This window comes from Anopheles cruzii, chromosome 3, assembly GCF_943734635.1.
Source record: "Anopheles cruzii chromosome 3, idAnoCruzAS_RS32_06, whole genome shotgun sequence".
In the NCBI taxonomy this organism is placed as follows: domain Eukaryota; kingdom Metazoa; phylum Arthropoda; class Insecta; order Diptera; family Culicidae; genus Anopheles; species Anopheles cruzii.
The window spans coordinates 54119704-54142993 of NC_069145.1; the positions used below are offsets into that span (position 1 = coordinate 54119704).

Here is a 23290-nt window from a genome sequence, read left to right on the forward strand (position 1 = left end):
CCCACGATAATCGCCCTTTCGTATGGGTGATTTGTTGTGTTGGTTGCCCGCGAAGACACTCCAGGTCTTATCTCCAGGTCAGGCCATGCTTGTCGCAGACGAAAGGTGATGCTTGGCTATCATTGGATGATTGATGGGTGTGGATTGAACAATTGAGAAGGATTTCATAATTGGTTCAAGTTTCTAATCGGCGACTGCACGGCTGATTGCAAATATCGGCAGCTCATTTGCTTCTGTGGCTAAAAAATGACTTCAGTTTCTATGTAGATAGCACGTTAGCATGGTCATCGCATTCACCTAACAAGGCTCATTCTCATAAGTATCAAGTTTGATGCACGACGGATACTGTGAAGTAACGTATGGTAAGTTAAGATGCGCCCAGCTCTCAGGAGTCCGGTTTGCTGCACCAGTCTCTGTGTGAATAGTTGACCCTTCCGAATTAGCCACTAGAAAGCTGCCTTGTCCGAATGCGCGATCAAAGTGGGTCGCTCTCATCTATGCTAGTTTTGGCGTCAATCAGCTTCGTTCTCATGGTGGGTCGATGATATGATTCACAAAAAACCCTACACCATCGCCTAGGTTCAAGTGTGTCCCGTGTGTGAGCCCTTCGTGGAAACACTTGGCTTTTTCTCTTCCGTTCGTTTCTCAGTTTCGTACCGGGCGCGTAGCACACGCGAAAGGCTGGAGAGGAGAAATGCAAACATAAAAATGGCCCCATGTTGCGGTGGGCCCTGTGGGACGATAAGACCCGGACTAGTCCCGCCGGACACTGTGGTGTTGGAGAGAAAGAGCATAAAACGTGACGGAGCCAATTACTCGAGATGCTTGCGGAGAAACGATGACCGTCCGCCCGTTGACGGACCTCTCGATTGTCTGCGGCGGCCGACGGTGAAGGTGATGCACGAGGCTGGGTAGAGATTGATGAAAGTGAAAATTATGTCTGGTTTCCTTCTTCGTTTTCCGCCTCAGTTGGCCAGTCGGTCGATGGGTTAGTCGGTGAAGGGCAAGCGAAGGCGAAAAACGTGCCGCCAGGTAGACGATATGGGGGACTTGTCGTGCAAAGCGGTCTACTTTCTAAGGGCACTCTGTTCCGTAACTGAGAAGAGTTGTGTTTTATGTTTTGCTATTGATCTGCAGTCGGTTTTTCTTCAGATTGTTTGGACTTCTACAAGTCTAATTAATATTACAAATTTAATTCCACAGTAAATAAAATTAGTTTTTTTTTTATTTTCCCACATAGTTTAAGAATCTTGCTAACTTTTTAAATGTCGTTGTGCACGATTTAGACATCCGTTTTACTAATGCAAATATAGGATTGAGTTACTCTAGCTATAACCTATCTGTCTCAGAATCTAGTCTTACCCCTTAATATCTATCTTCATCTTCTTCTCTGGGCTCCTCTACCTTTATCCGGTAACTACAATGGCCTGGAGGCCCTGGCCTGCAACAAAGACTCCTTCCACCGGTCGCGTTCGAGTGTCTTCGTCTACCAACTCGTAAATCTGGCCGTTCCACCATCACTTTCGATGTTCGATGTACTATCTCACATGGAGCTTACCACGACCATCTTCTGTGGATGGTCAAAAAATACTTAGCGAGCGGGTTCGTAGACCGCTTCTCTTTTGCGATGTTTTCCTGATGGTATGTTTGTACGATTCTTGCATCCGTTCTTGGTTCTTGAACCGAGTCTACTTATTATTCCCACCCATTGCACTTGGGCAAGTTACTTTGCATCAAATCACTCCATCAAATCACTGCGCCCATCAGATAGTGATCTGAATTGATGTTGGTCCCTCTATAGGTTGGATGATGGCTCCTGACGTTGAGCAGACTCTATTGATACGACGATCAATCAATACATGATCTATTTGTAGCTCAGCCCGGATTCACCTATGTGACTTTGTGGATGTCCTTTCACGCAAATATGGTACGGCCAATCACGCCAATTACTTGCGTATCCAAAACTGATCAATTTTTTCATTATCCTTATCGGTTTCATATCTGAGACTTCTCGTTTTGCAGGATGGTATAGAAATGGTCCTTCGTTACTTGGTTACGAAGAAATGGTTACTCTTCGATTTTAGCTTCGGTAGAGGCGTGACCGTTTAACATGCTTCTTCTTCTTATACAGTAATTACAACCAACGAGCGGTCAGTTTACTCGTAAGTTTTACAGTTTCATTCCATCTTCATATTCGTATATTTATATTATTTATTAAATTTATATTTTTTTATATACTTACTTATCCGGCTACAACCGTCGAGCGGTCTTTGCCTGCTTTAAGGAATCTTTCCACCGCTCGCGGTCGAGAGCCTTCGTCCATCACATCTGGATACCGGCCGATATCGCGTCCCGGTCGACGCAATCTCTCCATCTCACACGGGGCCTACCACGCCCCCTCTGTCCCTCCGGACGGCCTAAGTGGACTTTACGGGCTGGTTCGTCGTCCGCCATTCTCATAACATGACCAGCCCACCGGAGCCTGGCGAGACGCACACGCTGCACGACAGTGAGGTCGTCGTACATTGCGTACATCTCGCTGTTGTAGCGGCTCCTCCATTGTCCCTCCTCACATACGGGGCCAAATATCAATCTGAGCATCTTCCTCTCGGACGCGGCTAAGAGGGTTTCGTCAGTTTTCGATAGTGTCCATGTCTCAGATGCGTATGTGAGTACTGGGATTATGAAGGTTCTGTATAATCCCAGCTTCGACCGTCGCGACACGAGATGTGAGCGAAATAGTTTCCTCAGACTATAGTATGACCTGTTGGCTGCTAACACCCTGGCGCGAATCTCCTCAGTTATGTCGTTATTGGTGTTAACCTTTGACCCTAGATAGGTGAAGCTCGGGACGACCTCGAACTTTCGGTCACCTATTAGTACGTCACCCCCACGTATGCTCGCCGATGTTGCTGCTGACGGTGGCGCCATCATAAACTTGGTCTTACTTTCATTTATCTGCAGGCCGAGATTCCCCGCCGCATGCTCAATCCCTGTGTAGGCTTGAACTACATCGGAGAGCCGTCGACCTATGATGTCTATGTCATCAGCATAGGCCAGGATCTGGCTGGACTTGAAGTAGATTGAAGTAAAGATGATGAAGATTGAAGTACAGGGTGGTCAAAAACGCGTGCACATTTTGATTTGGTTATAAAACAAAAACGGCTGAATATTTTTCGATGCTTAAACATTTATTTGAAAGGTTGATCATCAAATTTATGTGCGAAAAACAATTTCGCTCAAATGTCCACCACGACTGGCTTCGCAGTACCCTACTCGGTCGACCCAATTTTTGAGCACTTTTTCGACTGTCGTTGGTCCTATCGCGGCAATGGCAATTTCAATTTCGCTCTTAAGGTCGTCAATAGTTGTTGGTTTGTTTGCATAACATTTATCGTTCACCGCTCCCCAAAGATAATAATCCAAAGGCGTCAAATCGCAGCTTCTTGAAGGCCAATTCACATCACCATTTCTGCTGATTATTCGCTGTCCGAAGATGCGGCGCAAACAATTGATCGTGGCTGTCGTTGTAGGGCACGTAGCGCCATCCTGTTGAAGCCAAATGTCGGCTAAGTTCTCAGCATCAATTTCGCCAAAGAAACAATTAACCAACATTTCTCGGTGGCGTTCGCCATCGACGGTTACGACGGCTCTTTCTTCATTCTTTCATACGTCGGCCGATGGTGCCACTAGACCAAAATCCGCACCAAACAGTCTCTCGTTGTGGGTGCATTGGCTTCTTATGCACGACGTGTGGGTTTTCCGAACCCCAAAAGCGACAATTCTGCTTGTTAACATAACCACCGAGGTGGGAATAAGCTTACATGAAATGTGCTTTTCAAATATCGTACAGTTTGAGATTAGACCTACCACTTTGGAAGTAAGTTTTTAATATTTCTCAGCTTTCTTCAAGCGTAAAGCGACCCATTTCGTAAATTTGGAAGTGTCTACTAAATGTTTACATTTTCCAGAATCAAGTTTGACGTTTTAAACGTCAAATAATGAGTAGTTCAAAATGTGCACGCGTTTTTGACCACCCTGTAGATTTTTTTATATACGGTCAATTAATATTTCAAACTCTGCATTCAAGGGTTTAACGGTTGTCATGAAATATTGCAGCTTCATGATATTGCATACAACCGGTGGTGAAATATTTCACCTTATTTCGTACGCGGTTGACGAAACCTTTTTTTTGTATTTGAAATATTTGCTGTCGGTTAATAACGGTTTCGATTCGTGGTTTTTTTAGTATTTTGTCTCTTTCCTGCCTATTCGGACCGACCACAGAGACCAGAGTCGGGGAATGGGGGGAGCACCAGAAGGGCTTCCCGTATCGGGAGGAACATTTAATAAAATGTAATTTATCCCCGGCTATGAGTTGATTTGCTATTGTTGTTCTACTCTATCATTTGAGGACACTAGCGAGGATTATAGAAATTTCTATTTGTTCAATGTGCTGCAAATGCTGATCCAGACTAGATTTGACAACAACATGGTAGGGAAGTTATGATTTATCGAAATAAACAATCGTCCCATTTTCTAGTGTAACTTTAATATCTTTATGAAATAGATGGCTAGTTCACTTAATTCCATTACAGTTTTGATGGATTTCTCCGAATCATTTGTCAATTGGTTTGGGGGATCCAGTTCATTAACAGTAATTAAGTTATTATAGTTTGCCGGCAAAAGATCTGTCAGAATGCTTCAGTGATGATGTTTCGAAAACATTCAAAACAAAGTTTCTGTTGGATATTTCGAATATTTTGTGCTTAATTATAATAAATTAAATTACCAGTGTGAACACTACAGACATTCTAATTGTTAGTTTATTCTGGTTCGCTCAACAGTAGAGCGCTTCATACGACGGGTTAGTTACAGTTTACGCAAATGTAATAACACAGCTCAGGATGCATGCAGATATTTCCTAAATCGTATAACGTTTGTTGTGGGCTCGCTGATCCATGCTCGCTCCTCATCATAACGTCCTGCGAGCCACCGCAATCGACAGCGCTATTGCAAAGCAGACTCCGAGCCGAGTCCCGCCAGTAGGTATCCCGGAAGAGCTGGCCGAAGCGCCCAGCAAGATCTCGTTGATCTTGTTCTCCGTGTAGTTCTTGATGAACGTCCCCGAGCCGAGATAGTTCGAGTGTTGAATGATCTGATTCTCTGCCTGATTGGGTTTTGCTGCTAGAAAAGGAAGCGGAGAGGGACACGGTTAGCGATCTGAATCGGAGCCGGACGGAGCGTTCCTCTCGAGACGGACAGGTTTTACGGTAGACTTTCACCGACTCCTCGGTGGTGCCGAGCGAGTTTTTGGCCACACATTTGTACACGCCGAAGTCGGACGGTTTCTCGAGCCGGATAACGATTTGCATCGCCACCTTGAAGACGTGATCCTCCAGCATCTTGTCGTAGGTTCCGCCCTGCAGGATGATCTCGCCCCTTCCCTTCATCCAGTAGTTGATGGAGCTCGGCTGGGCCTCGCTGTTACACCCGAGGACGACTCGGCCCCCCAGCTCGGCGTAGTACTGACGGGTCAAGAGTCGCACAATCGGTGGGACTGGAAATTTAAATGAGAAACGAAGCATTAATCGCACGAACAGAGCGCTAGCCTGCGGAGCCAGGTCCTTCGACGCACAGTTGACCGTCACGATAATCCGCTTGCTGACCGTCGGGGGAACGCCGTTCGATGCGATACAAAGATAAGAGCCCGCGTTGTGCCGCTGAATGTTGACGATGTGCAGTATCGGCCCATCGTGGCTCGTTACTATTCGAAGGATTCGATGGCGAGGTTCGATTAGTACCGGATGGCGGCAGCGTAGGCAGAGGGCATAATGCATAATACATACTTCCGGAATCCTCCACGGATGTGACTAATTTCTCCCCTTCACGCCTCCAGGTAACTGTGGGCTCCGGGACGCCTGTCGCCGCGCAGCTTAGGCTCACGTTGGTTCCCTCCTGCGCCACAATGTCTTTGCTGGTCGGGTAATCCAGAATGTCGGGTGGCACTGCGTGAGAAGTGGTGGATGAATTGAGTGTAAGACTCGACTGCCGTTTGCCAGTTTGTGTTGTTGTAAGTAATAATTATTGATCAGGATTATGACGCCCGGTCTCGGGCACTTTGATCCTTGGTGGCTGGTGCCGAAGCCCCGATTACCATCGTCAAGAGGCAAGGTGTAGGCTGTTTTCCCGGCAATCGGCAAGCTCATTTGGCTGCTCTTTATCGAGACATCGAAGTACAAGCGCAGATCACATTACGAGTATCGTTAAGGAGCAAAATAAACCTATTAAAAATAGTTTACGATAATTTTTTCATCGATTGTCGATAAACGGTGTGGCGAATGAGAAATCACATCTATCACAAATCTTTCCTCCTTAGAATCTGTTCAGTTTAGTAATTGGTTTAGCTACTCTATAAATTATGAGTCAAGTAGTACGCGGATTTCTACGATTGGACTTTATTCACTCTGCAGTTAAACATAAGACATAAATTTACTATTTTATATTATAACTGCTACGACAATACCCTAACTATTTATATAACTAACTACTTGAATAACTATTTATAATGAAAATATGAGATACCAAATTCTTTTGACTCTTTCTAATTCAAACTTCCTACATCTGTCAAATTATATAAGAATGCAGAAGGCTTCGCATAAACATTAAACATAAGGTTTATTTCTTTCAAAGAGTATAAGGTTTTATGATCTCAAAAGTTGTGGTGGTAAATTGTGGTACAACTGTAATTCAAAAAGAGGAACGGGGAATTGACTGAAATAGTTGCTCTTAAAGTAACATATTATCAAACGATCATGTAAAACGAAAAAGTATTTGAAGAAACTGAATGTTTAAAAAACAGAAGTAATCCTCCTCCCAAACTCCTCATCCCAAACCTAATTAGTCAATAAGCTTTAGTAATGTTTTAAGAATAAGAATTAGTAATGTTAAGCCCGAGCGGCGAACATGTAGAAATATTGAAATGAAATGAAATGAAATGAAATTGTTTAAATGCTTGCACAATACAATGTTTGGTTTCTAAACTGAAATAATAATAACACATTCTAATTAAAGTTTCAACAACCTTTCGATTCAATAACATCGATACCTTTAGATCCACTTCCTAATTCTGGACAATTAATAGCTCTCGTATTCAACAGTGTGAACGTGTGACAGTTACCACATCATTTTCATTGCTGAGTTTGATAGTGGTCTCTATCTTGTCGGTATTTTAATATCAGTTTAGTCCTGTTCGCGTGCCCTTCTACAGGATAACCCAACTTATCCCAGCAAACAGCTGATTCCCCGATTTCGTGCCAACCGTTAACCCTGCACATCAAACGGTCATTCGGTCCATTCGTCCGTCCGGTTGGCTTCTCGGACTCGGCTGCTTCGGATTGTGGTGAAGTCCTGCATGAAACACATAAAAATCTCCATAAAACTTTGTCCCCTCGGCTGCCCAGCGCCATTTACATCTTTGCCTAGGAATCCGGGACAGCTCGGGCGAAAGTGCATGTAGAAATATTGAAATGAAATGAAATGAAATGAAATTGTTTAAATGCTTGCACAATACAATGTTTGGTTTCTAAACTGAAATAATAATAACACATTCTAATTAAAGTTTCAACAACCTTTCGATTCAATAACATCGATACCTTTAGATCCACTTCCTAATTCTGGACAATTAATAGCTCTCGTATTCAACAGTGTGAACGTGTGACAGTTACCACATCATTTTCATTGCTGAGTTTGATAGTGGTCTCTATCTTGTCGGTATTTTAATATCAGTTTAGTCCTGTTCGCGTGCCCTTCTACAGGATAACCCAACTTATCCCAGCAAACAGCTGATTCCCCGATTTCGTGCCAACCGTTAACCCTGCACATCAAACGGTCATTCGGTCCATTCGTCCGTCCGGTTGGCTTCTCGGACTCGGCTGCTTCGGATTGTGGTGAAGTCCTGCATGAAACACATAAAAATCTCCATAAAACTTTGTCCCCTCGGCTGCCCAGCGCCATTTACATCTTTGCCTAGGAATCCGGGACAGCTCGGGCGAAAGTGTTTAAATTTTCATTGTAACCGTTCACATTTGCGTAACTGCGGTAGGAAAACCATAGGGATTTCGTAGAAAGGGGAAAGCATTGACACGCACTCTACGCGCAAACCATAAGAAACCTTACCGCGGCGCACAAGTCGGCCGTAGTTTGTGGGCCAAGCCAAGGGTTTGACTGCCACTTTTGGAAACAGACGGAATTTCTTTACGCATTGCCAACGGTGTTTGGGTGCAAGTGGTGTGGCCCCCTCAGCGCCACTATGGTAACATTGCTGCAGCACTATTTCATGAAACGGTTGCCACCTTCAGCTCGCCCACCAGGCGCGCCACTATGTAAATAAACCTTTAATTGTGCGTGGTTTGGCGGCGTTGGGGTTGGGGCGACACTGACGCGGGGGACCGGCCTCTCTGGGGTTTCGTTTCTCCGGGCATCGAATGTCACGAAACGTGATTTTCACCTGCCCGAAGTCCTTCGCCGGCGGCGAGGGTTGTCTTGAAAGTCGAACTTCAAACGCCGGCTTCGCAATGGTTGAGACGGTTGACAGTTTTCGTGTCGAAAGACAATCGGGCAGTGGGCCCCAGAGCAACGCGCAGAGTTGCTAGGTGGTCACGAGAGAAGAGCGCGTTTGGTTCGTAAGCTGAGAGCAGGAGCCCCGCTGGAAGTCCTGCGGAATCCGAAATGAAGTCATGATGAGCTCGCGCGAACAGCGACTTTTTGACGTAACTTTGAGCAAAGAAAACGGTGGAGCGACACCATTAAAAGAACGCAAATCGGCTGTGGGTGTGTCCTTATTTGGTTCCCAGACCGATTTGTGGTTGTGGCGGAGGAAAGCGAAATCTGGTGTACCGAAGGAAGAAGCGAATACAGCGCCCAATGGGTCCAACTAGAGATAGGAAGACCATGGATAACGTTGCTGTATCGCGCCCGACTTTGGGTTAACATTGACCTACAAAATGGTTGATTAATTATGTAATTGCTTAAATATGTTTTGGTTTACAATTTATATTTAAAAAATTGGAGTAATCAAAGACTCTTCCATAAGCCCGATCTTTGCACTGTTTAAACAACGCTTTGTAATGTAAATAGTCAGAACAATTAAAATATATCAGTTATACACGCAGCTACCATGTAATAGTAGATTTTTGGGAAATAAAAAAAAGATGAACTGTGCATCGGCCGGGAATCGAACCCGGGCCGCCCGCGTGGCAGGCGAGCATTCTACCACTGAACCACCGATGCTTCTTGACAACCCAACTCTTTACGCAGACTGGCCGGAAACGTCATTCCTTCAATACACAGATCAATTAGGGATCTTTTGAGTTGATTCCTTTTAATGATTGACAAAGATTTGAATTAACACATCTTTTTGCTTGATATCGATTTTGAATGTGACTGATTCATTCTAACGCAAGTTTATCATTGCCTCAGAAAAGTTCGAAGGTAAGACAAGCAAACAACGTCCCATCACCAATCTCCACTAATAACGGGGCCACTGTATTTTATGGCATCGGTTAAGGGTTTTCCTAATTGTTGAATTTACGTTCACTTCTTACTTAATAACCGTTCAATTTGTAGCAACAGTGTTTTGAGCATTGTTGTTCCGATCATTCCAAAAACGATCATTAGAACACTCGTTGGCTCTACAACTGACTGTCAAAAATTACTAACACATGGCATAACTTCTTACTTGCTCGGCTTACCGACAACATTGAGGTATCCCATCTGGCTCTTCATTGGGTCCGTGTTGATCTGGCACATGTACCATCCCTTGTCCGACTCCCGGATGTCCTTTATGCGCAGCTGCCAGATCCGCTGCTCGGTGTGTGTGATCGCGATTCGTTCACTCTTGGTGATCACGAGGGTTTCGATCGTCAGGATGGTTTGCGTGTCGACCCTTAGCCAGGCGACCTCCGATCGAAACAAATGAAAAAAGAGACGATTATTAAAGATCACAAGATTTTCCAAACATTTTCCGCCAAAAATTTCATTTCCCTTCCATGTGAAGCTTCCAACTGGATTGAAAGCCCCCCCCCTGACCAAGTTCAATTGCGGCGGAAACGAATAATTGAAACCGGAAAATGGTGGCCAATTACCTTGTATTTGTATAAGTCGTGCACCGTACACGTCATCACTCCTTCGCGGCCAACCGGCACAGTCACGTTGGCTATCGGTGCACTGAATTTCGGATCGACTGCCATGCATTCGCGGCATACCAGGATATCCGGTTCCGGTCCACGGTAGTCGGGGGGTTCGTGTGTGTGTGTGTGTGTGCCATAAGTGGCGAGGAGAAAAAGAGAAGAAAAGTTTACAGTCAATTAAGTTATTCTCCAGGGAGATGCAAGCCGTACGACGCCGTACTCATATCGCAACAACTCTACTCTGCAATCGAATAAATCTTCGGTAAATGCAACATGATTATGTGACTGTTTACGTAAACTTTCATTACAAAGTCAACCGCCGCCGACCTCCGCGCGCCAGGAAGTAGTTTCATTTCGATTGTTTACGCGGCTGCGAGCAAAAGTTTTCCCTTTCCAACGGCGGTCAGTCGTCGGTTGCATGTGACGACGACAATCACTCGGCGAACGGGGTGGCCTGCGATGGGTGCATTTATCACCACCATCCTGCATCAGCAGGGTTCGAGTGCATTATATAGCGGGCCAGGATAACCGGTCATGGGTTGGACGCAGCAGCACGAGCGGTTTCCCGGGGGGCGGGAAATCCATCGAAACTCAATAACATATGTGCCGCCCTCGCCCATCCGACAACTAGTTGCCTAAGTAGGTAGAACACAAAATGGCACGGTTTCCGCAACTTCTTGCTCTTGGGTCCTCTTTGGCGAACCCGGCAGATGTGGGAAAAGTTGTCGGCAAAACTTTGGCCAGCACCGGGGCGATCTCTTGCGGTGTCGCGTGATGGTGGACCGTGGGTGGCCACCGGAACACCGTTTTCTTCGATCGATGTGAACTTTGTGGTATTGATTTATAATTGCTGACGTGCGTTCTGTGGGTCAACCGGTGTGCAACTTCCGGGCAAAGCTTAAGTACCGGTGGTTGAATGGGTAATTTGCTAATTTGGCTCGGTGGTGGTTTTTTTTGGCGGTCAAGCCAAACTGTGCGTCGAGAGTAATCGGTTACGGATTCAAGTGGATTCATACAAGCAGTGCAATTAGCCGTAAAGTTGTTGCATCCACTCGTGCGCGAGAAGTCTCTAGTTTGGTTGTGTACCGAACGGATTAGTTAACAGCATGTTAAACTTTTAATAAAATCTTTATCCGATTTCTACAGTGTGTTAAACATATAGTATTTGAAAGTTACAATTATCGGAAACATCAATAAGGAAAAGATGGTATGTATTAGGTCTAGGTGTTAATTCGTGCGGTTTTTATTCAATATTTATAACCTAATTACAACAACATAACGTATAACTAACTTATTGAAAGTATTGCCCGTCGTTAGCGACGACTTTCTCCCATCTTTCGGGTAATTTCTCGATTCCGTGTCGATAGAAATTCTTATCCTTATCAGCGATCCAGTCAGAGACCCATTTTTCTATACCTTCATAAGAGAAGAACCGCTGTGCTGCCAAATCGTTACTCATGTAACGGAACAAATACTAGTTAGAAAGAGCAACATCTGGTGAATAGCGCGGGGGGGTTAATAGTTCCCATCCGACATTTTCGAGATAGGTTTTGACCGGTTTTGCGATGTGGGATCGAGTTTTGCCTTTTTAAAAACCAGCTTATCATGTCTTTTATCCCATTTCCGTCGTTTCATGGCCAAAGCTTTACTTCAAATGGATTAATTGTGGTTTATGGGATTGTCCTTCAACAAGTTAGTAAGGTTTTAAAAGCTCAAAGTATACCACACCTTTCATATCCCACCATATGCACAGCATAACCTTTGCGCAAGGAATATTTTGCTTTAGTTGCGGTGGCCCTGGTTCACCAAGCTGTATGCAGGGTTTTTTGCGTTTAGGATTCTTGTAATAACTCCCCTTTTCATAACCAGTGACGATTCGGTACAAGAACCCCTTTTGCTGCCGTGCAAGCAGTAATGAAAAAGTACTCCCCACAAAACTACTCTACAAGGAACAAAACTTGACATGTTCAAATGCTTATAAAAGGTGTTGTTTGCACTTTAGCAAAAAAACATATACTGCGTTAGATGCGTAATGACAGTAGCTGTCAAACACATATTTCATTTCAAAAATATTCGTTTTACTTAGTGAGCAGTGCCATGTATTGTAAACCGCACGAATTAACACCTAGACCTAATACAATTAACGTTATATTCATTATCAATAATACGGTTGGCTAAAAGGTAAGCCTTTTTTTCTGGTAGATGGCTTTAGTGATCGATATTTGGTAAAGTATGTAGTAAGTATGTAGTTTATGTAGTCAAGTTTATGCTCACTTCACACTTCTTCACACTTCACACTTAAAAAATGCTTTCACCGTTTGGTTTTGTTTGTTCCATTCGTTTGTGAGTTACATGGTAGTAACTATAGAAGTCAACAAGGAGAAAATTTAGTACATTTTACAGTTTGTCTTTATCAAAGGTGAAAACAGGGTGTAAATTGTGCATGGTGTTTATGGTGCCGATACTGCAACAGCCAGCTACGAAAAATTTTGGTTTCATCGACCCGTTTCAGGTTTTTTTAATGTTAAGAGGCACCTCGCACAGGCAGACCCGTCGTCGAAAATGTCAATAAAATCACAGAAATAATCAAAGTTGGGCGGCATATTAGTAACTGCCTTATCGCAAGCTAGAGTTTCTTACCCGGTTAACGGAAAACTCGAATCTAATATAACGTCTGATGGTTTCAAACATACGTACAAAACTGATTTATTTCTATCTGCACAAGATCTTATATACTTTCGTATTTCTAGCTAACTTATCTTTCGGTTACTCTATCTTCTGCTATCCTAGCCTGAATCATTTGAAGGCTGGTTTATGTGTTTGTTTGGCTAATGGGTTTGTTGGGATGATTTGCTTATTATGCCGGTGCTCGGTTATGACGGAGGTCCTGCCGGATGTACCCTAATGTGTTCGTTCGAACGATCTGTTTGTTGTGCCGGTGTACCCTTAACGGAGGTCCTTCTGGAAATGGTCTGCTTGCCGGTGTACCCCTAACGGATGTTCCGATGGCTGATCGTTGAGACAAGATGCGAGCGTTGCTAACTCGCGTTATTGGGAGCATCGCTCAAGATCTAAAGATCAAACATGAAATAGTTTTAAGTCTTTGGCGCAACAACGACAATATTGTGCGAAAACGATCGTAGTCTAAGCGTGGTGAAGCAACCAAAACGGTGGCCAAACCAGGACAGGTAATCTGGTGGGATTTGGAAGGAACCATTTATTATGAGGTGCTTCCGTGTGACCAAAACTAAATTCAGACCTGCCAACTGGTGTTGTTGGTGTTGGTGTTGGTGTTGTGTTCCATCAGGATAAAGTGAATTGCGTGACATAGGTCTTTCACCATGATCCTGAGTCAAAACAATGGGCTAAAGAGTGGTATGAACCTGATTCTTCGTCTTCGGAACAAATTTGTGCCTAGAAATCGGTCAAGAATGTATTAACATCAATTTTTTGGGATGCGAAAGGAATTTTATTTGGTGATTACTTGCAAACCGATAAAACAATGAATTCCGATTATTATTGTAACCTTTTAGATCGGTCGAAGGAAAGTAATCGTGATAAAAAACCCAGTTTGTAGAACAAAATCGTAAAACATCAATTTGTATGACATCACTTGAAGTGACAAATATTAGCAAAGGCTGCCAATAGAACTTTTGGGACACTTACACTTATCAGCAAAAAAATACAAGATTGGGTGCATAAATATATGGTGATAGTTCTTTCCAAAATAAAGGTATTTTTAAATCACATTCGTTCCTCGGAAAGTTAGTAGTAATTAGTTTATTTTTCGTATCACGCCACAACTGACGAGCGGTCTTGGCCTGCGTCAAAGACTCCCGTTCTTGCGTCTCTTTCGTCGCATCTATAATGTTTATGTTACCTACATAGCCCAGGACTGGCTGGACTTGAAGTAGATTAGTTTATTACTATAGATGTATTGAAACATCTGTCTCTAATCAAAAGTAAGTAGAATTCCTTATATGCCACTTTTTCAAGCATCTGTTACGATGAGTAGATTACGATTTCTTACTCGATAACATTAAGCCACACTGAAATGAAAAACATTATCTTGTCCGTCCATTGAGGGAGTCGTTGTTCTGTCTCCTTCAAATAATAAGCTAATTGAATGCGCAAAAGTGGCACCAATTGTTGGCTGAAGAAATTCCAACCTAGAACAAATCTCCGTAACCGGCCCCTAGATCGGAAAACCTTTTTCTTAAAATCCTTCCGTTTTTCTTGGGAGGTTGGCCCCTCAAATGCTACCGGACCACGGATGCACAACCATTGTCACGTCATCGATCCCTCGGCCCCCGTTTAATAACGCCGTGTCTTGTGCCTTGGACCGACGGTTGATAAGAAACTTTTGAGACTTTTCACCTCGCAGCACTCGTCAAAGGAAATTTTCCTTTCATTTTCCACCCGAGAGAAGGCACAAGAGACAAACACTCTCCCCGCACCCGACAGTAGTTACAAATCTCGGTGACCAAAAAAGTATACATTCCAACCGATCCTTTGTACGCGGCCCACTCGCGGCGGCAGGAACTGTGTCCCAAGAGAGGCCCGCACTTTTTGTTGGAAAATCGCAGTCCATTGTTCTGCGACTGTACGCTACTTTTGTGCAGTTTGCCGTCAGCCTCCTTTGCTATCTTCCGGTTTTGTTGGACCAAACGGTTCATTTGGGGGTTTCGGGGTCGCGCTGTCGTGGTTTCTCGCGGCTCGTAAAAAACTGTTTCTTTAGCTGAGATCTTTAGGGCTGAGCGGCTCCGACCTCCACAGGCAGATGAAAAGCAGATGAAAAGCGAAAGTGAACCGAAACCGCGCACCAGTCAGTTCCTGCCACGAAGCGGTAAGAGCATTAACTGCTTTTGGTTTGATAATTTATCGTCACCTCACCAGCTTGGTGGGTTGGGAAAATGGGAAAATTATTGATAGACTTTCTCCCTGACTAACGATGCATAATTGTGCTTGGGAAGTTGTTTGCTTTGACGTGAGTTGGATTTCCTTCTCCGTTTCCTTCTCCGTTGGTCGCTTGAGTGGTCCTTCGGTCGAACCCGAACGGAGGTGGGCCCGGAATGGGCGCAATTAGAATAATAAATTAGTAATGACATAATTTGTATTTGATTTCGCTTTTATTTGTCCTCGCGCGTCGCGTTTGTTGGCACGAGGACACGGATACTTGTCCGGGCCCGGCGGTTTCCGAGGATAATTGTCTTGAGGTTTGCGCTTTCGCTGGCGCTACCATGTCCCGAAAACGGCCCGGAAGTGTCGGGCAGCGGGGGGAAGGGAAACGAAAGTTCCCAAAACTAGCTGGACACTAACTTCGGCCCAACAGTAAGGTCAACAGCTTTTGGTGTAAATATTTTTATTGCATGCCATGGGCAGATTTAACACCCATTTTCTTATGGCGTCAGGCGACGCTTACCTCTCTCCCCGTGGTCGTTAGTCCCCGTTCGGTTAAAGAAACACGGAAAGCAATGGCTCCTTTTTTCGGGGGGTGGATGGGAAAATTACTCATTTCCCAGCCATAAGTCAGTTTCGCTTTCGGACGGCTCCGGTTTCGTGTGCCTCCTTTTTTTTACGGTCGCCCGCCCGGCGAGGAAAATGGTTTGTTTGTTTATTTGTGTTTTCCGCTCGCTCCCCACGCCCCGAGTTCCCCGAGGGCGGCCGACGGTGTGGATTTAGATGGACTCCCACCGCGCGTCTACACTTGTCTAACAAATTGGCCCAAATGGACGTCAGGATTGGCGCGGCCCCACCGGTGTCAGTCAGCAGTTAAACACTGCCGCAGCATATTTTCGCAAAGGGACGCGCTCGTTAATGAGCTGCCCCGTTCGGCACCCCGACGACTGGGCGGCCATTGTGGTGTTGAAGAAGCGTCGCAAAAAAGCGTCCTCCCCGCCCGGGGTTCGCGGTGATCCTTCCGAACGCGGCGGCCCTATTAACCGCCGTGACGTCGTTTGGAAGTTTAAAGTTCAAGTGGACGGGACAGCGGGCGTGAAAGTTATGCTTGGGAGTTAAAGAAAGCCTGGCCACGGTGGTGGTGGTGCCAGAGTGCAGCAAAAGTCGACACGATCTGTCCGTGTCGATATTCGCGGTGCCCAGTTTATGTGGTGTTTACGTCACATTAGACCTCATCATCGACTTCCTGCCCAGCACGAAATCGCCCGAAGCACCGGGGCGCGAAGAAGTTGAGACCAGTTGCCAGGTCCCGAGGGGACCCGCCAAGGGGCCCGTTCACAACTTCACCTACCGCTTCGACATCGACAGCGGACCCTCTGCACGCAGTGGTTCGGTACATGGAGGTCCCAGGTACAGGAAGGAAAACTTCATCCATCGTTCCCTTTATTTACGGCTGCAGTTCCGGTCGGTGGTGGCGCGGGGTTCCGTAGATCCGGTACCGCACACACTCACACACACTCAGCCGGTCCTGTGGTGGGGCCAACTTTCCAACGTCCCGAACGGAACGGAAGGTGCATGCAAAACTCCCGGTGACCGTTTCGTCCGTCATTTAGCCGGCAACGAAAGTCGCCGTGGTGACGTCGAAGTGGCAGCCGAAGGAAAAAAGCACAGCACTCCCCGCCCCGGGGAGAACTCCAAAACCAATGCGGGACGGTTTGTTTTTTTTTGGGTTTGGCGATGCACGATGCAGATTGAGAAGTGTACGGGCGAAGACAGAGCGGAGAAAATAAAGAAAACCCGTTAGCCCGCCAAGGTGAACGACGCCGGTGCCGGTGGAAAATCAATTGCAAATTCCCATAATCACGCCTAATTTAGAAATAATAATACCTTCCCGCCGTTAATCATTGCGCCCAGACGGCGGTCCGGACGCCGATGCCGAAGAAGGCCACCCCGGTAGCCGGGGTGGCAGAAAGCGGACAGCGGACATCCGGACACATGCCGTGGAACCGGAACAGAGTCACGGACGTCAAGTCAAGTGTGTGGTCAAGTGGCGTCACTTGACCGTCACGTTGAGATTCGTGTGTTGGTTATGCGATTTTCCAAAACAGTTCCACCGCGAAGGGCGCGATTATGAGTTATGAGTTTACTTCTGTCGTTCGGTTTACAAGCGTTTTGAAATAAAACTCAATACAAAAGCTTTTAAACCCGAAGAACCTGAAATGTTGGGACTCTTCGGTTGAACTCGTTAACGATCAATCCGATGGGATGCGGCTTGCTCGTTTGTTTCGTATCCATGTTCCACACGAGTGACGACTATATTAGTTTGCAAGTCGTTTAGGTAAATACAATAGTAGTTTGTTCATAATTGGAACATTTAAGACTATACTAAAATAATGACCGAAGCCCATTGAACGAAGACATTAAAGAAGTTTGATTGCTATATCGCGACAAGGCTTGACGTTTACATAAGTCTTGTGAGTAAATTGAAAGAGTACAGTGGTTCTTAGTGGTATACAAATAATAAAAATTACTAAGAACTCAAACAAAACGCGAATTGTAACACGAATTGTGTGCGATGAAATAATACTGATGATTCAATTGTGGCCAATAATATATTTTATTGCTTCTTCCAAAATCCAAATTACCTTAGTTCAAATATTCACCCCACATCCGTGGACTAAAACGCTCTCGTTATACGAGGGGTGTTCAAAAATGTTTGCGACATTTCGTACATCCGATGTTTTTGTGGCATTAAGTTGCTACACATGTCAGTGGCTTCTGGTGACAAGTTTGACCATTTTGTGTAATCAGTCAATTTTTGACAGCTGTTTTGCTTGGACAGGATTTGGCTCATTGTCGATTTTTTTCTATTCCAAAAAAAATGAATGGCAAAGAATCGTTATCAAATTTTGTGTGAAAAAAAATTAAGGGCACGGACGCATTCGAAATGTTGACCATGGCTTATGGTGAAGCTATTAAGACCAAAAGCAGCGCTTATCGGTCCTTCAAAATTGTTCAGAGGGCCGAGACGATGTGAACGACAAAGTGCCAAGTTTGGTCGCATGTGAACAGTTTTGCTTACAGTTTTCTTCGATTGTAGGGTCGTGCTGCATTATGAGTTGTTTACAGAAGATAGAACGGCAAATAAAGAATATTTCCTGCAAGTTATACGCAATTCGCCCGAAGCAATCCGTCACAAATGCCCGGATTTGTGGGAAACCCAAAATTGGCTGTCGCGCTCCTGCTCAAACATCGTGGTTTCTTCGCGAATTTTTGACCAAAACAGCACTCTAATGATGACAAAGCCACCGTATTCTCTAGATCTGGCCCCCTGTGACCTTTTCCGGTTCTCAAAATATAAATGATCTATTTGTGGTCAATTGGTTTTGGAGTACACAAAAATCGACGATGAGCCACAGCACGTCCAAGCACAACGGCTGTGAAAAATTGAATGATTACTCAAAATGGCCGATTTTTACACCATAAGTCACAGATATGTGTAAGGCAACAAAAAAATCGGATAAACGTAGTCCGCTAAATTCAAATGTCGCAACAATTTTTGAACACTCCTTGTACTCAAACTATGTACTCAAAAGCGTTCAAAACATTCATCAAAGTTTAAAATTTACCTTGACATAGGTTTTTAAACATTTAAAGAAACAAAGTGAATCATGTCTCATATTGATTAGTTTGTAAAAAATATTAATGTTCCCAAACGTCAATTTCCACTTTAATTTAGCGTAATAACGCGGTTTGCCACATGACTGTTTTTCAAACGGTTTGTTAGCCTCGATCACCAGACTTGCACGGTCTCCGAAAAAATGAAGAAAAGATCAGAAACAATAATATTGTCGGCTGTCTCAGGTGAGCGTGACCTAAATTGCCGATAGGAAGGTTGTTTGTGTATGTACCGCGATTCCGCGAAATGGTGCAATAATGAAATTGAAATTTCGCCAAAGGGATACGTGGTCGGTTTTGGGCCGCCGATCTCTCGGACCGACCGCTTCCTTATTGAAACGCTTGCTTCAGGCGTACTGTATTGGCTTTCGTAGCGCGTTCATCGCATCGTCTAAGGATAACACGACGATGACGATGTTAAGGACCATCGTTTATGCACCAACATCAATGCGAAGAGTCCGCTCGGTGCACAGTATGTGTAACCTGTAACGACAGGATTAACAATGGCAACTGAACGAGGTTCTTAGTTTCCTCTGCTCCAGGTGCTCGGCCCAAACCCGGTGAACTCCTCAGCAGCGAGCAGGATGATGATCGCCCGGCAGTGTCTGGCCGACACGAAAGGCCGTCCATAAAGCTCGGCCTTTTGCGTATGGATTATCGGCTAACCGCGCACGCGGAAGCAGCGGCCTTCGCCGAAGGAGGCTTCGAATCGAATAAATTAGGATTTCGTCCTGGTTGGGGGTTCGGAGAGTTTTGGTTCGGTGAACGCCAAACGTCGGAAGGATCGAAACGATGGATTATGACGAACCAGCCGGGCCCCTTTGTGGGGGGGGGGTGATGGCCAACGGGTGGTAGCTAGTGGTACGAAAATGGGAAGAAAATTGAGCTATAAACTGCTTCCGGATTATTAGCGTTAATTGAAGTTGTAAATTTAGATTTTTTCCTCCGACCGGTGTTTTTCCCATTTTTTTTTATTTGTTTCGTTTCCATTTGACTGCGGAAGAGTGCAGAAGAGGCCCACTCACTGAGGGGAGAGGGGCAGGAGGAACAGGCCCCTTGCCGCCATTCTCGGATTGGCCTTTTTTGGCCTGCGGAGAATATGTTACGAGCGAGTTACGACTAATGCGGCTAATGTTTCGATGCCGGCACGTTAAGGGGTTGTCCTGCCAGGCGATATGCGGGGCTTGCCGGGTGGTAAGAAGGGCCAGTGCCCAACCAGACGCCCTTTCCGGCCAACATCCATCACCTAGGCGAGCACCGCAGTTCCAGAAAATCGTTCGAGCAGCCCAATTAGATGTAATCGCTAAATCGATAGCTCCCCACGGGGTGGCCGTCGTGCCGTCATCACCGCCTGCGCCGACCGGCACAGGGAAGGGAAGAGAAGGGTGGCATTCTAATTAAATGGTTTATTGACTCAGGAGTGGCTTTTAATTGAGTTAAAAATTCGTCTGTTTGCTCGCTCCGATCGTTCGCACATCAAAAACCACAGTCAAACGTCAATCGCCGGCGGAAGGCGGCCAAAGCAAAGGACCTTCGCCGCGCTCCGCAACGGGTTGGAAGCGGCTGGAAAATGTCAAATGATAACATTTACAATGGCGACCGTAAACAGGCGGCGGCCGTAAATGGGTCGAAGCAGTGGCAAAAGTATATGAACTGGGCGAGTGAAATAAAAACCGAAGCAAAAGGAACGCTACCCTTCGACACACTTCGAACGGGCACTGGCGAAGGACATTCGGGAGGGAAAAAACCATGGCTCCAAATGGAAAACTGACCTTTACGCCAGAAGACGATGGTGAAAAAAAATGAATACAGTGCGTGCCAAGAACCTGCCACCGTCGGCTGATGGCATGTTCGGCGCCGTCCGTGCTGGTCGGTGTTGATTTAAAGACTGATCTTTTAGCTTTTTATTTTCGGCATTCGGCGAGCTATGGCTTAAAGGCGAGCCGTGGGTGGGGGCCGGATGCCATTAAAAAATGCCGTTTGTTTTACACCAGATCAGGAGCGCCATTAGGAGCGCGACCATCGCGACGCCTAAGCTGGCACACGTCATTTGATCCTTCTGTGGGCGCTTTACACGATGACACCGATTTCCATTTTTCCCACCGCCCCCCCAGTGGGGTTGGTTCTGTTTAATTGTTGGTGTTAAATTCCTTTGGCAGGGAGCTGGGTCCCGGTGCTGGTTCCCCTTCTGACAGGAAGCACTTTAGCCTACCTTGGGAGTTCCTTTCCGGAGCACGCTGATGAAAGTCAACGATATTTGCCTTAAAGTGGGTTATTTAACGAATCGCTTTCTTTCTCGCTCCCTTTCTTCCTCCCTCCCTCCCTCCCTTCCTTCCTCTCTCTCTGTTGCCTTTCGTATTACAAGCGTCGACCGAAATGTTGTTATTATAATCATAGGAATTTTAAACGGATTTCTTAATGCCGCTAATCGGGTGGAATCGTGTTTTTGGTTACGTGCAATATGACAACGCTGCTCAAGCCTGAGCCTTGGTTTGATGTGTTTGTTTTGAATATGCTTATGCGGACAATCCGCCTGAATTGTATGGGTCAACGAGGGTTGTAGCGAGTGGTACATTTCGTGAGAAAACCTCAAACCGAAGTAGGTAATACGAATTTCCTGTTTTGTTCCACATTGCGCTGTGCTTCCTTTTCTGGAATTGAAAATATTTATATTTCCTTCAACTGTTTCTACTTAACGTACTTAATCTTGAATATGTATGTGTTTTCGCAAAATTGTTTGTTTAAATTATTTAATTTTAAGCAAATAATGCGGCTTATATAAAAATGTACAAATTATTTAAAATTATTTTCAAGAAAAGAGGGAATATGTTTTTGTCTTTTCAAAATATTCAAATCATGAACAATTTTGAAGGCGATGCCTTGTTAGGTTATAATAATTGTCGTTAATGAGAATTGAAAAATATGAATTCAATATGCGTTTAGCCTATATCTAAAGAATCTATAACATATTTATTTATTTGTTACACAAACGGGCTGATTGACAACTTGCAGGATTCACTTGGAATCAGTAGCTTAACTACTCACAATTGACAAGACAAAAACAGAAGAAGGTGCTCGTTGTAGAAACTGATAAATGAACAAAGCAATTACTAACAAGGCATCAAAGGCAATCAAAATATGACTGTGATTAAGGAACATTTTGAAGTCGATAAGTGACGAGAGATTGTTACATGTACGACAAAGAGTAAGTAACGGGTCACGATACCGTAAGATCGTCGTCACAAACAACCGAGCAGCTGCGAAAAACATAAATTGAGGGAAGTCAAGATTTAAATGCGAAAACGCGAATTAAGACGACCATATACGGTTATAAGAGATCTTAGATCAACTAAAATGCCGCGATTAAAATGAGGTCATTGATCTATGGCGTAAAAACAGCGATCCTAGCTGTTCTTAGGGCAATCCCAGCGAGCTTGCGTCTTAGGCTCTCAATGCGATCCATTAAAACAATATTGATCCTGCGGATGCCTGCGGACATAAGCATATTGAAGGATCGGACGGACAGTAAATAGCTTTCAAGTACATGACATTCCGGAACTCAGAATTTAAAGGGATACCAAAACCTAGCATTCTATACGCACGCTTATTCATGTCTTCATGATAGGTATTAAGCTTGAGCTTAGCGTCCACAGCTAAGTCAAGGAACACAGAAACAAGACCGTTGCCTTCTTATTTGAAAATAAAATTACATTACACTTACTGGCATTAGGGAACATTTTGTTACATGCATGGGCGGAATACGTACACACAAAAACCACTTAAGATCATCAGCATAAAGTAAATTATACACAGAAGGAAACCGTAGAGTCATATCAGTCAAATAATAAATTCTTTCACATGAAATATGTTGAACCAATCTGGATTTGAAAGTGATCAAGCCTGGCGGCCGTCTCAACCGTAAAACGTTGCTATTTTCAACCAAAATGTAAAAATTGGCTGTACCTCGTTTTTCGAACTTTCATTCCGAATCACTCTCGAAGGGCGATTGTTTAGTATAAAAAATAGTGTCCCTTCTGCGTCGGCTGAGACTACATCGTTTAGATATTCATAAAAAAATAACGTGACTGACTCGCTGGCTCCGGTGCGTGCTTCCGAAACACCGTGTTTATTTAGTGGCATCGCAAACATGCTCCAGAAACCGGAACAATTCTGATTTGCCGAAACTTCCGTGGCCGCCCGGAGGAATCCGGAGCGTCCCAATTCGCATTGTCTTCCCCATGTCGACCGGTTCCTCGCCTGGAAAGCAAACAAACGGTGTACTATGGCGTAATTCACAATCGAATCCTGGGAAGATGGCATTGAGAATCCTGGGAGCGTAACGCTCCCTCCAGCAGAAGGGTGTTTTTGATCGGAAGGGTTAGCTTCTTTTATTTTCGAAACATTCGCTTCAAAACATCACGCATGTTTATCGGGACGATAAATTTGACGAAGCTTTCGGTTGATTTGTGTAAATAAAAAAGGATTTGTGTGTGTTTTTTTGGGTGTCCAACAATATGTTGCGT

At 44.8% G+C, this 23290-nt stretch overlaps 1 protein-coding gene and 1 non-coding gene across 2 annotated transcripts in view; both read right to left on the reverse strand.

Moving 5' to 3' along the window:
- Nucleotides 1-23290, reverse strand: part of LOC128274455 (lysosomal alpha-mannosidase-like) — a 55120-nt gene that overhangs the window by 2365 nt on the left and 29465 nt on the right. The gene's annotated exons all lie outside the window — the stretch shown is intronic.
- Trnag-gcc (transfer RNA glycine (anticodon GCC)) lies at nt 9221-9291 on the reverse strand. The gene has a single exon. It is a non-coding gene; the product is annotated as a tRNA-Gly (tRNA).